Raw genomic sequence first — 13,122 nt, 5'->3', positions numbered from 1 at the left:
TTACATTAAGTAACCTTTCTTGTTTCTAGTCATTTATAAATTTGATAACCATGTCTTCTCTCTCATCTTCCAAGTTGTTGATAAAACTGTTGACAGCTCTGTATCAGTCCATAAAAGACACTGCTATGAATCCATTAAGAGCCACACTCTTTGGGAGTTTATCAGTGGAGTATATTGCTATCAATAAATATTTTCCCAGTGTTTTAGAAAATACACGATGAAAGATTTTAATAATGTCTAAATAAAATTAAGGGCTTATTCTATCCGCAACATGCAATTTGCTAATTCTGTCACCACAGAAAATCAGGTTAGTTTGGACAAAACCTTACTGAACGTGGTATCATCATTTGACATCCAGTTACTGACTTTTCCTTTTCAAATTTTTAGTTGGTAATTCCAGAACATCATCAATTTGAAATAATCACTGAAAGATCATCATGTCTAACAATACATTAATCCATAATAACTGTTTGCATAAAAGTGAGCATTTTAGAGTAGTCTAAGGTTTACTTTTACCTTTTAAAATGGATTACCTTCAGAAATTGGTCTTTAAAGCAACCAATTTTCTCTACGATATAGAAACAAGCATTTTAAGAAGAATCATAAAACTGACCCAACTTGGTATAATGAGCTTACTGTCATTCTTCCAATGGCAAAGTGATGATTCTTTATAATAAACACTGCCACACATAATCATGGTGACTACAGCATAATATATGGAATTGTCAAAACACTATGGTGTGCACCTGAAACGAATATAACATTGTATGTCAGCTATATTTCAATAAAACAAAACAAAGCAAAATAAGACAAAAATATTGCAACACATGATGTTGAATTATTTATGCAAAACTGAACACCATGGGTTTTATGAGATTTTCTTAAAAATGAACATTTTTTCCTTTATTGAATGGTGCATGACTGGAAGAAATAATGATGTAGAAAAAATAAATACTTATGAATTGCTGACCATATCAAGTATTTTAATGTATTTTATATCACAGGTGGTGAAAAATAATACTTCTAAAACTTCAAGAATTATATATAAATTAGATGCCTTATTAATTTCAATAGTACATAAAATGTGACATTGATTTATTCTGTGAACAATGGATTTATCTACAAATGTCAATAATTCGCTAGAACTAAAAATAAGTTAAGAGTACAGTTTGAATGTTGGGCTGTGGTGCAAGTGAAATAAGAGTAAATAAATAATTTAATTAATAAGAAAAATATGAAGTGTGAAACATATAATTGCAAATGCCTGTTGTTTACTTAAAAATCAATATGTTGCACCGAAAAATTTTTTCCACATTTTAGAAATATAAAAGCACACACACAAAAATTTTAAGAAAAAAATAAAATAAAGTTTAATATGTTTTCTATCAGTTTTTAAACTTTATGAAACATGTTTATAATTAAAACACATTTAATTGTTGCAGGAAAAAAACAGGAACTACTTCAAGAATAACCTCGGTCCTATATAATATCTAATTTTATTTGTTGAGATACAAACCATACTTCAGAATAAAAGGGCTGTCATCCAGGTTCCTAAAAAAGGTGAGGGCTAGAGATGCTAAGGTAACAGGAAATAAATCATGATAACTTTTTTTAATTTTCTTTTTTAACATTTATTTATTTTTTGAGAGACGGAGAGAGAGCATGAGTGGGGGAGGGGCAGAGAGAGAGGGAGACACAGAATCCGAAGCAGGCTCCAGGCTCTGACCTGTCAGCACAGAGCCCCACATGGGGCTCGAACTCATGAACCGCGAGATCGTGACCTGAGCCGAAGTGACACTTAAGCAACTGAGCCACCCAGACGCCCCTAAATCATGATAATTTAATTACATGCAATTTATCTCACGTATTTATAGCTGGGGAAGTTATCTGAAAAACTGGAAAAATGATTTGAAAGTTTGAGAAAGCTGAGGGCCACAGATCAAGTGATATGTAAAGATCTATTGAGCCAAAGGAACTTTCGAACCTAAAATTGTTGAGTCCTTGCATGCATCCGCTCAAATGATACTAACATCCTTCTCACATCACATCCATCAATACGTTACCGCCTGCCTGCTTTCAAGCACGTGTGTCCTGTCCACCTGAAGAATGACTATTTCTGTTAACATCAAATCCCTGTCCTCTTCCTACACTCTGCCTACAGCCTTCAGGGAAGATTCATAAAATTAGCAGTCATTGAGTCCTGCCATTCTCTTAAGAATGGAAGGGAGTGGCTCTCTTTGGGTTTTGAATTCTGAGTTTAGAGGTTTATTTCTCCATGATAATGGAAATGCAGAGAACAGCAACAAAAATAAATAACATATCATCCTACTGCATAAAAGATGGGGATCTTCCGCTTTGGGTTCCATCGCTGGTCCTTCCCCTTCGGAGAGGAGAGGTGGCGAAAGAGACTATGATGGGCAAACGTTTGAATAAACTGTGTACTGAGCACAGAGGCTTGGCCTGCTCCTTACTAGTAGCACGTGCGTACAAATAATTTGTGGTGTAAATTCTGTGGCACACTACTTAGAAATAAGAAATGAACTACTGTTACACTCAACGGTATAGATAAATACCACAGACGTATAGATGAGAAAAAGGAGATGGTCACACAGAATACACAGTGTATGATTTTTTTTTCTATACGAATTCCACAAAGTGGCAAAATTAACCTATTATGATAGGTTACAGAGAATGCTGGTTACCCTGAGTGTGCAGGGTATTCACTGAAAAGGGGCATGATGAGCACTTCTGAAACATCATGTATCTTAATCTGGCCGCTGGTTACCTGAGTGCATATATACACGTAGAAGCTCCTAGAACTGCAGTTTACCACATTATACTTAAATCATTTAAAAGGCAGTATTATTAACACAGGCAATTAAATATAAATCTGCATTAATTGCATGTTTTTCTTTTGTTTTTTTTAAGCTATTCTAACAACTCAGCTAACCTACCACCTAAGACATTTTATTTTTTTTTAATATTTATTTATTTATTTATTTATTTGAGAGAGACAGAGAGAGAGAGAGAGAATAGGAGGAGGGGGAGGGCAGAAAAAGAATCCCAAGTGGGCTCCCTGCTGATACAAGGTTCCATCCCACGTGAGATCAAGGGTCAGATGCTTAACCGACTGAGCCACTCAGGTGCCCCCACCGAAAACATTTTAAATCTTATTTATGGTGCCTCTCTTATATCCCAACTATTGTATCTAATTTTTATTCTACTTTTAATTTAAGCCACCTTTAACTATTTTTTAACTCAATTTAAATAACTTTTTTTAAAGAGGTATATATTAATTTGCATTTAACTAGAATTCTAAATTAGTGTACTTGTAATAAATTTTATGAAGATTCTGGGTTAAGACTTCAGAAACAGGGTTTAGAAGCAAAATCTTATAAAGCCCTTTATTTACACACAAGATTAATTATGATAGGATACAAAAACTGTTACCTTTGAGTTTCTAAAAACCACTGTCTTTTTTCATGATTGGGAAAAAATCCTGATTTCAAATTAAGAAACATTGCATAGTATATCTTACATAATAACATTTGGCAAGAAATTAATAGAAACATTTTTGTTACAGAAGTAAAATTTGTAGAATATTGTATTTAAATGTTTATTTTATAGTAAATAAAATTTTTGGTTAGGCATATGTAATTCTTCAATCGTGTGGGATGCAGATTAATGAGTCAGGATAGCAAAGAAATTCAAAATGTTGCCAAAGAACTCTATAATCTAGAGAACATCTTTCTCTCCCATCCAGTCATTTTTATCTCCCATAGTAGGAGAAAGAAAATATAGAAGAAAAACAACATCCACCAATATGTTGACGTTGTTGGAAGACCATGCAAATATTTCATAAAGAAAAGTCATACTTGGCCCCTGGGTTTTGCTTTCTCAGAAAAGGGAAATACATTTTTCTCTTTCTGAAATGTATGTTTCCAAGAAACAATAGTGATTCCTGGAATTAAACAGAAATCTAATGAAGCCGTAATTTTCCTAATGCCACATGATGCATGTGTGTGTTTTTGGTGATACCTTTCTCCCCCAAATGTCACAGAACTACTATGTGTGATGTATCACTCATGCTCATATTTAAATGAAACCTCTGCCTGGAAAAGTACATACTATCTTCCTAAAAATAATTACCTAAGAAGCACATTCCTTCTAATGTTTAAAACCTTGTAGGAATATACTCAACCTTCAAATTTCTTGCGCAGGGAGATTTGTGCTATAATAAGGGAAGTGGGGAATTGGAAAGATAAGTGTGTGTGTGTGTGTGTGTGTGTGTGTGTGTGTGTGTGTGTGTGTGTGTTGTGTGAGAGAATGCACTAATGCATGCCTATCATCAAAGTCAGGAGAGGAATTTTGTGTACTTGTGACCGGGCAAAGAAAGAGGTCCTGTCATGGTGCTTAAAAAATAAAAATATGGAAGAATTCTTATTTTAATGACGAAACAATAAAGATGAACCTCAGTACAGTAGTTATAGGTGAATTATTAGCAATTTTCCTTCATTATTGCAGGGTGTCGGAATATATGGAAAGTGCCCAAGGTGTATTAGCTTTTAGAATGAATGACCATTGAACTCTCTTCATGATAAGTATAATCGTGGGATATAATAATATGGGATTTCTACTTCCCACAATCAGGCTCATGGAAACTAGAATTTTTGTGGGATGCCCAATTATTCCACTGCTGGAAGGTCAAGAGGGCACTGATGCTTCCAAAATATATAAACAACCAAGAATTATAAAATTCTATGTTCACCAGTGTAGAATTTTATAGAAATTATTATAATACCTTTTGAAGTTTGTCCCATTTATTCAGAATGTTAAGCAATGTATTCATAAGCTATGGATTCTAAATCATCTTCTCCCGTTACACTACGTAGGCTGAAAATATTCCAGCATAAATGAAACAGACTTTCCTATAAGTTATTGGAAACATTTCCAAATATGATATTTTTAATTAAGTGGAATTAATAGTATGTAAAAAAAGTAGATTATTGGTATTTCTATTGACTAAATTGCATAGACAGATTTGCTTATGTTTGCTCCTCATAGATCTTCACTTATTAATCTTTTTTTAGAATTTATTTTAAGTTTATTTATTTATTTTGAGAGAGAGAGAGTGGGCACAGAGAGAGAAGAGAGAGAGTCCCAAGTAGGCTCGGCACCATTAGTCCAGAGCCCAATGTGGGGCTTGAGCCCACAAACCATGAGATCACGACCTGAGCTGAAATCAAGAGCCGGCTGCCCAACCGACTGAGCCACCCAGGTGCCCCTTCAGTTACTAATCTTTTAAACAAACTTTCTTGCCTCGGGGAAGATTTTCAAAGCATATGAGCATTCTAGCAGTCTTAATAGAGCCACTACCTGAGTTACTGGCAGAACTCAGAAGAACCTGAATTCTTCTGATTAGAAATCAATACGTTTGAACTAAGGTAGGGATACTTACACAGTAAAAGCTATTGTTGCTACTTCCCGTCCCCCGCCCCCACTTTTAACACACATTTTTAATGTTTGAGGGGTATGGAGTTGAACAAATCTCTCATTCTGAATAAAGTTCAATGATCATTGGCTTTTTAAATTTTTTAATTGTTTTATTTCCCTGTCACCATGCCAACACCAGAAAAGAGCTATCTCTCAACTCATGTCTCTGGGTAACTTTCAAAATCAAAGAACATAGTGAAATAGATTAAATAACTCTAAAGTCATTTGTCTTCAAATATTACAAACAAAGAGGTTTAAAAGTCCACCTATGCTACTGTTTTCCTACCTGAATTTTAATTGCTGCTTTTGTGAGAGCATCGCTCCCACTCTTCTTTATTGAAAATGGACCATTTTTACTTTGGCAGTTAAATTAGTGTTTTTTTTTTCTTTTTTTCCCCACTTCACCTTAAAAACTGTTTCAATGGAAAAACGCTTTCCATCTCCCAAACAGCCAACTTATGAACAAATATATGCCTCACAACCTGGTTTTAAGTGGGGGAACTTGTTATATTAAACATGCCTATCTTTTAGTGACATGCTGGTGTCATCATTTACAGCATTAACAAGTTCTAAATGTCACTTTCCATTGCTAGGTTTAATTCCAGATCTTAGAAGGCACCATAGAGATAATTTATTCTAATAGTTATAAGCACTTAAAAATATATTTGTAGGTCCCTTTTCTCTAAAAAAAAAAAAAAAAAAAAAAAAAAGTCCACCCAAGTGCATTCTATAAATACATAATAGTGGTGTTTTCTGTTGAATGGGGGTAAGGATGGGGGTGAGGGACAGGTGGATGGACATTCGCTCGGTCATTCTCTATTCTGATCCCTAGGTGCCTCTGAGGTATACTCATGGAAGGTATATTCATGGAAGCTTTGATTGAAAATGTCAGAGCTAGTCTATTCACTTCATTTAAAGCTATAAAATGGATTTGTAAAGGGGAAGTAACTTGCAGAACTCAACACACAGACCAGTGGATATGAGACATGAGTCTGATCTACTGAATCACTTAGCTGCCTCATCTTGAATAGTGTTGTCTTGCACACTATTAAAGCAGTTAAGTCACAGAATGAAGCTCAAGTGATATGTGACATGTGAGCCCTTTGTCCCTGTCCTCTTTCTGCAAAATTGCTAAAAATTAATTATTAGGTGGATTTCAATGTGTAAAAATAACTGGCCAGATTAAAGGTATCATTGAATATTTCCAGTTTAAGTCCTCATAGCTTTGATTAGCTTTCTCATAAAAATAATCTACTCTTCCCTAAACCCATCATTGTATGGATTCATTTTGGAAAACCTTCTCTTTTAAAAACAAAGGAATGCTATCTTTGTGTTGACTATGAAACAGAGCTATTCCAATGTCCAAGGCCCACTGTCCAGTCGGTTGCTGGATAGGAACAAAAGGGAAGCGAGGGCAGGGAGAGATTCTAATTGTTATGAATTTTTTTTCCATTACAATTTTTGGCTTTCTCTAATTGGTATTCTTGTTTTGTTGTTGTTTTTCCTGCTTCTCAAGGTTGAGCAAATTCCAGCTGGCTTCCTTGCTTCCACTGGAGGCTTGAGCTATGATTTTCAGGTTTATTGAAATGGAGAACATGAAAAAAAATCATCAGGAAATGCCTTTATACTGGTTTAGCATTAGCTGGAACAAATGGACTCACAGAATTTTCTGTCTCCAGTTTTCTCATTACGTATCCTGGTTGCTAAGGAAAACATGTTTGTTTTTAACATGTCCAACAGAGAAATTATCAGATATATCTTATAAAATTCAGCTTTCAAAAAACATATTTTAATGCAGCCAGTTCATTAAAAATCATGCCATACATATCAGTGATCCCAAGTGTGAACTGCTTATGTTCTAACACATTTGATAATTGCAATTTATAAACAGAAATGAGTTTTCATAGTGCCTGAATAAAATCATAGTCACTTATCAAGGCGAGCTAATAACCCTTGTTTAATTGATAATATCACTAAAATATTGTATATATACAATGAACAACCAGAGCGAATATTATGACTTCAAACAAATAATGCTTCCATATTGAATTTTAATGACATACTACTTTTGATAGACGTAGATTACCAGATACGAAGTTACAACAAAATTAGCAACATTTTCAAAGTGATCTTGTTAGCCATTTCTCAAATTTGAATAATTTTAAAATTCTTTTAAAGAAAAATGACTTTGAGCTATTCTTATAATAACATTTAACCTGTACGGGTATAAATAACGTATACACGACAAAGTTCTTATACATCTTATACATCTATTTAAAAAAAAGTATAATACAAGTAAAATTAAAGCATTAGAAGGGATTTTTTTCCTCTCACTATTTAAACATGGCAAGCACTTTTGAGTTGAGATGTTAACAACATACCCACTTTGCAGAGATTTAATGATACATGTTTCCCTTTTCTGAGCTCTGCAAATCTTTGCTTGATCAGCACAAATTAATATTCACTTAATGGGAAGGAATAATTCATATAGAAAATCTATACCGCTTCTTTTCTGATCATAGCAATAATGATTAGAATACCATGGCACTGCTATGTAGCACCAAAGAATCATTGGCATACCTCAGAGATATTGTGGATTTAGTTCCAGACCACTGCAATAAAGCAAATGTTGAAATAAAGCAAGTCAAAGGGATTTTTGGTTTTCCAGGGCATACAGAAGTTATATGCACACTATACTATAGTCTGTTAAGTGTGCAACAGCATTATGTCAAAAAAACCATTGTACATATCTTAATTAAAAAATACTTTATTGCTATAAAATGCTAATAACCATCATCTGAGCTTTCAGTGAGTCATAGTCACTGATCACAGATCACCATAACAAATATAATAATACTTAAAAAGTTCGAAATACTATAAGAATTACCAAACACGGAGACAGGAAGTAAGCAAATGCTGTTGGAAAAAATGGCACCAACAGACTTGCTCTAGGCAGGGTTGCCACAAACCTTCAATTTGTAAAAAATGCAGGATCTGGGAAGTGCAATGAAGCAAAGAACAATAAAATGAGGTATGCCAGTATACACACAAATGAACACCTATTTGAATAACACCTATCAGTTCAGAGTAAAGAAGCTGTCACCTGTGACGTTTGTCTTTTTAAGTTTTGTGATGGAGAACACAGAATTAAAAAATTATTGTAGAAATCTTTGTGGAAGATTTCTATTGTAGAAAGAATACATTTTGGTGCCTCTTGGGTTTACCACACTCTAGCCTAACCTTGCTGGAATCTTGAATGTCTATGATTTTTAAATAACTTTAGTGTGATAAAATGTATATACGACTCCTGCATTCGAGGAGCACACGTCCATCAGTTTTGAGAGATGTATATGCTGAGAACCCACCACCACAAGATACAAATGGTGTTTCTATCAACTACAGAAGTGTGCTTCTGTCCCTCTGCAGTCCGTGTGCTAGCTAGCTACTGTGATATTCTATCACTACGCATCGGTTTGCATTTCAGAGTTTTTATTGGATATGTACTATTTTGTGTCTGATTTCCTTCACTAAGAATAATGACTTTGAGTTTCATCTATCTTGTGGGCATTATCAGTTCGTTCCTTTCTCTTTGCTGTAGAGTTTGAATCTCTGTGATTTTATCTCTGCTGTATATCCTTAAACATTTTAAAATTATTGTTTATTTAATGTTTATTTTTGAGAGAGAGAGATAGAGTATGAGTGGGGAAAAGGTAGACAGAGAGGGAGACACAGAATCTGAAGCAGGCTCCAGGCTTCGAGCTGTCAGCACAGAGCCCTACACAGGGCTCAAACCCACAAACCCGTGAGATCATGACCTGAGCTGAAGTCAGGCACCCAACCGACTGAGCCACCCAGGTGCCACTAAAAATTTCTTTAAATGTTTATTTATTTTTGGGAGAGACAAAGTGTGAGCGGGGGAGGGACAGTGAGAAGGAGACACAGAATCTGAAGCAGGTTCCAGGGGAAAGAAAGGTGGTAAAAAGCAGACAAAGAGGGGCAGCCTGATGTCAGAGGCCAGATACTCCCCCTTGCAAGCTTTTGGCTTCTGCTGTCTTGCTTGCGGCTTGTATAAGCTTGCAGCCAGGAACCAGAATATTGACTGTACTAGCCCCGCCCAAGCAGGAAGCACATATGTATAAAAGGCCAGTAAAACCTAAGCTAGGTGCTCAGCCTTTGGAGATGACTCCGCTGGACAGGCACCAGTGTGAAATAAACAGTCTTTTCGGATTGCCTGAGTGCGTGTTGCCTGTCCCTTCCAGGGAGCCGAGTATTTGCTGTAACACGAGGCTCTGAGCTGTGAGCACAGAGCCTGATGTGGGCTGAACTCACAAACCTGGAGGTCATGACCTGAGCCAAAATTGGACCCGTTTAACCCTTTGCTGTAGATCTAATAACAGTAGAGCTTGAGAATCTCTATGTTGGGCGAGTGGTTCACTGGCAGATGACCTAGAGACATGTGTTTCTGAAGTTGTGAAAAAGGAACAATAAGGAGTTCAACCGGTAGCGGATTCCAGGCCCCACCATCACACCCACGCAGGAGGTGCCGAAACCAGCAGCCTGCCCCTGTCCCCGCCCTGCCAGGAGAGCGGCAAGGCCAAGACCAGCAGCTGCCCACCACCCGCACCCTCAGCGCTGCGGACATCAAGGCCGGCACCTCGACAGGCAGGAGCGTAGGGAGCTACAGCCCGGTGGCCTCACATCGGTAGTGCTTGTCCCCAGGGAACAAAGAAGTCAACACAAGGAAGGTTTTAAGAACACAAAAGTGGTTCAGTGTAAGAAACGAATATGGTTTCATCAACAGGAATGACACCAAGGAAGATGTAATTGTACATCACACTGTCATAAAGAAGAATAACCCTGGAAGGATCGTGGCAGGGTAGGTGACCAGGGATGGTGGAGTTTGATGTTGAAGGAGAAAAGGGTGTGGAGGCAGCAAATGTGGCAGGCCCTGGCAGAGCTCCAGGGCAAAGCAGTAAATATGCAGCCGACCGTGACCTTGAGAGATGCCCTCGACGTGACAGGGGTCCTCCATGCAATTCCCAGCAAAATTACCCAAATAGCGAGAGTAGGGCAAAGAAGGAGGGATCAGAGCATGTTCCAGAAGGCCAGGCCCCACAGCGCCGCCCTCCGGCAGGCCACCGTTCCCACCTACCTGCTTGCAGAGACCCACTGGGAGTCAGCCACAGCCTTCCGACCCTCCAGCACAGGGAGAGGTAATGGAGGGAGTGGACAACCAGAGTGCAGGAGAACAAGGTAGGCCAGTGAGAGAGTATATTGGGGGTACAGAGCACAGTTCCGGAGGGATTCTCGGAGCCAACCACAGGCTAGGGAGAATCAATGCAGAAGATATGGAAAATCAAGGAGATGAGACCCAATGTCAAGCAGCCACCTCAACATAGGTACTGTGGCTACTTCAATCCCCTACACAGATGCCGGGAAAACCCTAAGGCACAAGCTGTCGAAGAGACCAGCTGAGAATTCATCAATCAGCTCCCAGGCTGAGCAGGGTGGGGCTGAGTAAATGCCAGCTTACCAACTCTACCATCGTCTGATTTAGTCACCCAACATGAAGAAATTAATATGAAATTCCAGCAAGAAGAAATGAACAAAAGACTGGAGCAGAAGATCTTAAGTGCTTGCCTTTTGCTCATGGACCAGATAAACAGGATTATCTGCATTATCTATGTAGCAAGGGGCTTTTATAATTTTTACCTAAAGACGCCCCTTTTTGGTAATGACAAACATGTTTGTTTGTTTGTTTTTGTCTTGTCTTGCTTCTTTAAGCCTGGTTTTTCTCAATAGGCCTTTTCAAGGTTTCTAGGGGCACCTGGGTGGCTCAGTCGGTTAAGAGTCCGACTTCGGCTCAGGTCATGATCTCACGGCTTGTGAGTTGGAGCCCCGTGTCGGGCTCTGTGCTGTCAGCTCAGAGACTGGAGCCTGCTTCTGTTTCCGTGTCTCCTTCTCTCTCTGCCCCTCCCCCCCCTTGTGCTCTGTCTCTCTCTGTGTCTCAAAAATAAATAAATGTAAAAAAAAAAATTTTTTTTTTAAGGTTTTTAAATTGTTTCACATTTGGTCAAGTTGAGATTTTTAAGAACATCATTTTTAATTTGTAATCAAAGTTTACAACTTGATTTTTTCAAAAAAAGTCAACACACACGCCAAGCACCTATTAATGAAGGTTTAAACAATTGTCAAGAAGAAAAACAAAAGGACCAGTACCTGCTGTGTTAACAGAGAGGGGTCTACAGAAACCTGTCATTTTAATCTTGCTGAGTCATTAGCTAGCAGGGAAGATTATTCCTTTCTCAATACTGTCCTTGAGAAAGCACTTTCCTCCTGTTACTGTAGACAGCTTTCTAACTCAGAAATTCAGACAGGATCAACTGAGGAAGAAAAAATAAGCTCTCACCAGAAATATTTTTCTCTTTATTACTGATCAGTTAAGGCCTCTAATAACGAAATTACTCTCAGAGGAAGACATACACATCTATTTCAAATTGGAGGTTAAAACTTTAATCTCATCGGGCACCTGAGTGGCTCATTCGGTTGAGCGACCAACTTTCACTCCGGTCATGATCTCACAGTTCATGAGTTTGAGCCCCGCGTCGGGCTCTGTGCTGACAGCTCAGAGCCTGGTGCCTGCTTCGGATTCTGTGTCTCATTCTCTCTCTGCCCCTCTCCCACTTGTGCTCTGTCTCTTTGTCTCTCAAAAATAAATAAAAATGTAAAAAAAACCCACAACAACCCTTTAATCTCATCATATACGTAGTTCTTAACATTGTATGGTAGTGCAGTTATGTATAAATGACTGTGAAGCCTGAACCTGTGTAATCTTAATAATTGATAAGAAAAATTTTGATTGTTCCATGATCTTTAAAGTTTTTGTCAAGGCATTCAAAGCCCTCTTACTATCTATTATAAATGTATCAAAGCATGAAAAACAGTAAAATTAATATTTATTTAGTACACTGCAATTTGTAATACTAGAACCACTGAGAAATTAAAATATTTTATTTCTTTGTAAAAAACTTACCAAGGGACATTTGAACGGTGCTTACCTTACTGTTCTTGTTGTATAATTTATATGAAGCAGAGACCTTTTCTATGCCTTAGCAAACTATCATACTTCTTTCTAAATTTAGATTACCTTCCAACATTTTAGTTTTTGTGCTCTCAATGTCTGAAATATCTTTGAGAGTTCCTTTAACGTGGAATATTTTACTGGCATCCCTTACTCTGGGACCTGCTACCGGGTTATGAACTAACAGGTGAGCAGTGACTACTCATGGGCAGACTTTGAAACAAATGAGAGGACTGGTCGTCGATCATGATGCACTTCTGTTATTTATGCAGTGATTTGTGGGCCAATGAACTAGTAGTGTAACTGGTACTTTATGCAATTATTCACAGTTAATAAACTGTAATTAAAATTTGAACTGTGTTTCTGGGGGGGGGGGGGGTGTTATTTAACTAAGTCGCCATAACTGAAACTCATGCATGCTGGAACTGTTCAAAACAGCCTCTGTGTGTGTCTGTGTGTGAATCTGTGCATTAAAATTTTCCGATAATTATAGTCAAAACTAGGACTTGGATTCTCTCTGCGTTTGGTAAACAATTCAGTTTTGGACA

The 13,122-nt window shown here is 37.4% G+C and overlaps 1 pseudogene; it reads left to right on the top strand.

The window, feature by feature from the left end:
- The first annotated feature begins 271 nt into the window (after positions 1–271).
- Positions 272–10,968, top strand: LOC122215260 (annotated as a pseudogene).
- The last annotated feature ends 2,154 nt before the right edge of the window (positions 10,969–13,122 follow it).

Source organism: Panthera leo, chromosome A3 (genome assembly GCF_018350215.1).
Source record: "Panthera leo isolate Ple1 chromosome A3, P.leo_Ple1_pat1.1, whole genome shotgun sequence".
Taxonomy (NCBI): domain Eukaryota; kingdom Metazoa; phylum Chordata; class Mammalia; order Carnivora; family Felidae; genus Panthera; species Panthera leo.
This window is presented reverse-complemented; position numbering and strand designations above follow the sequence as displayed.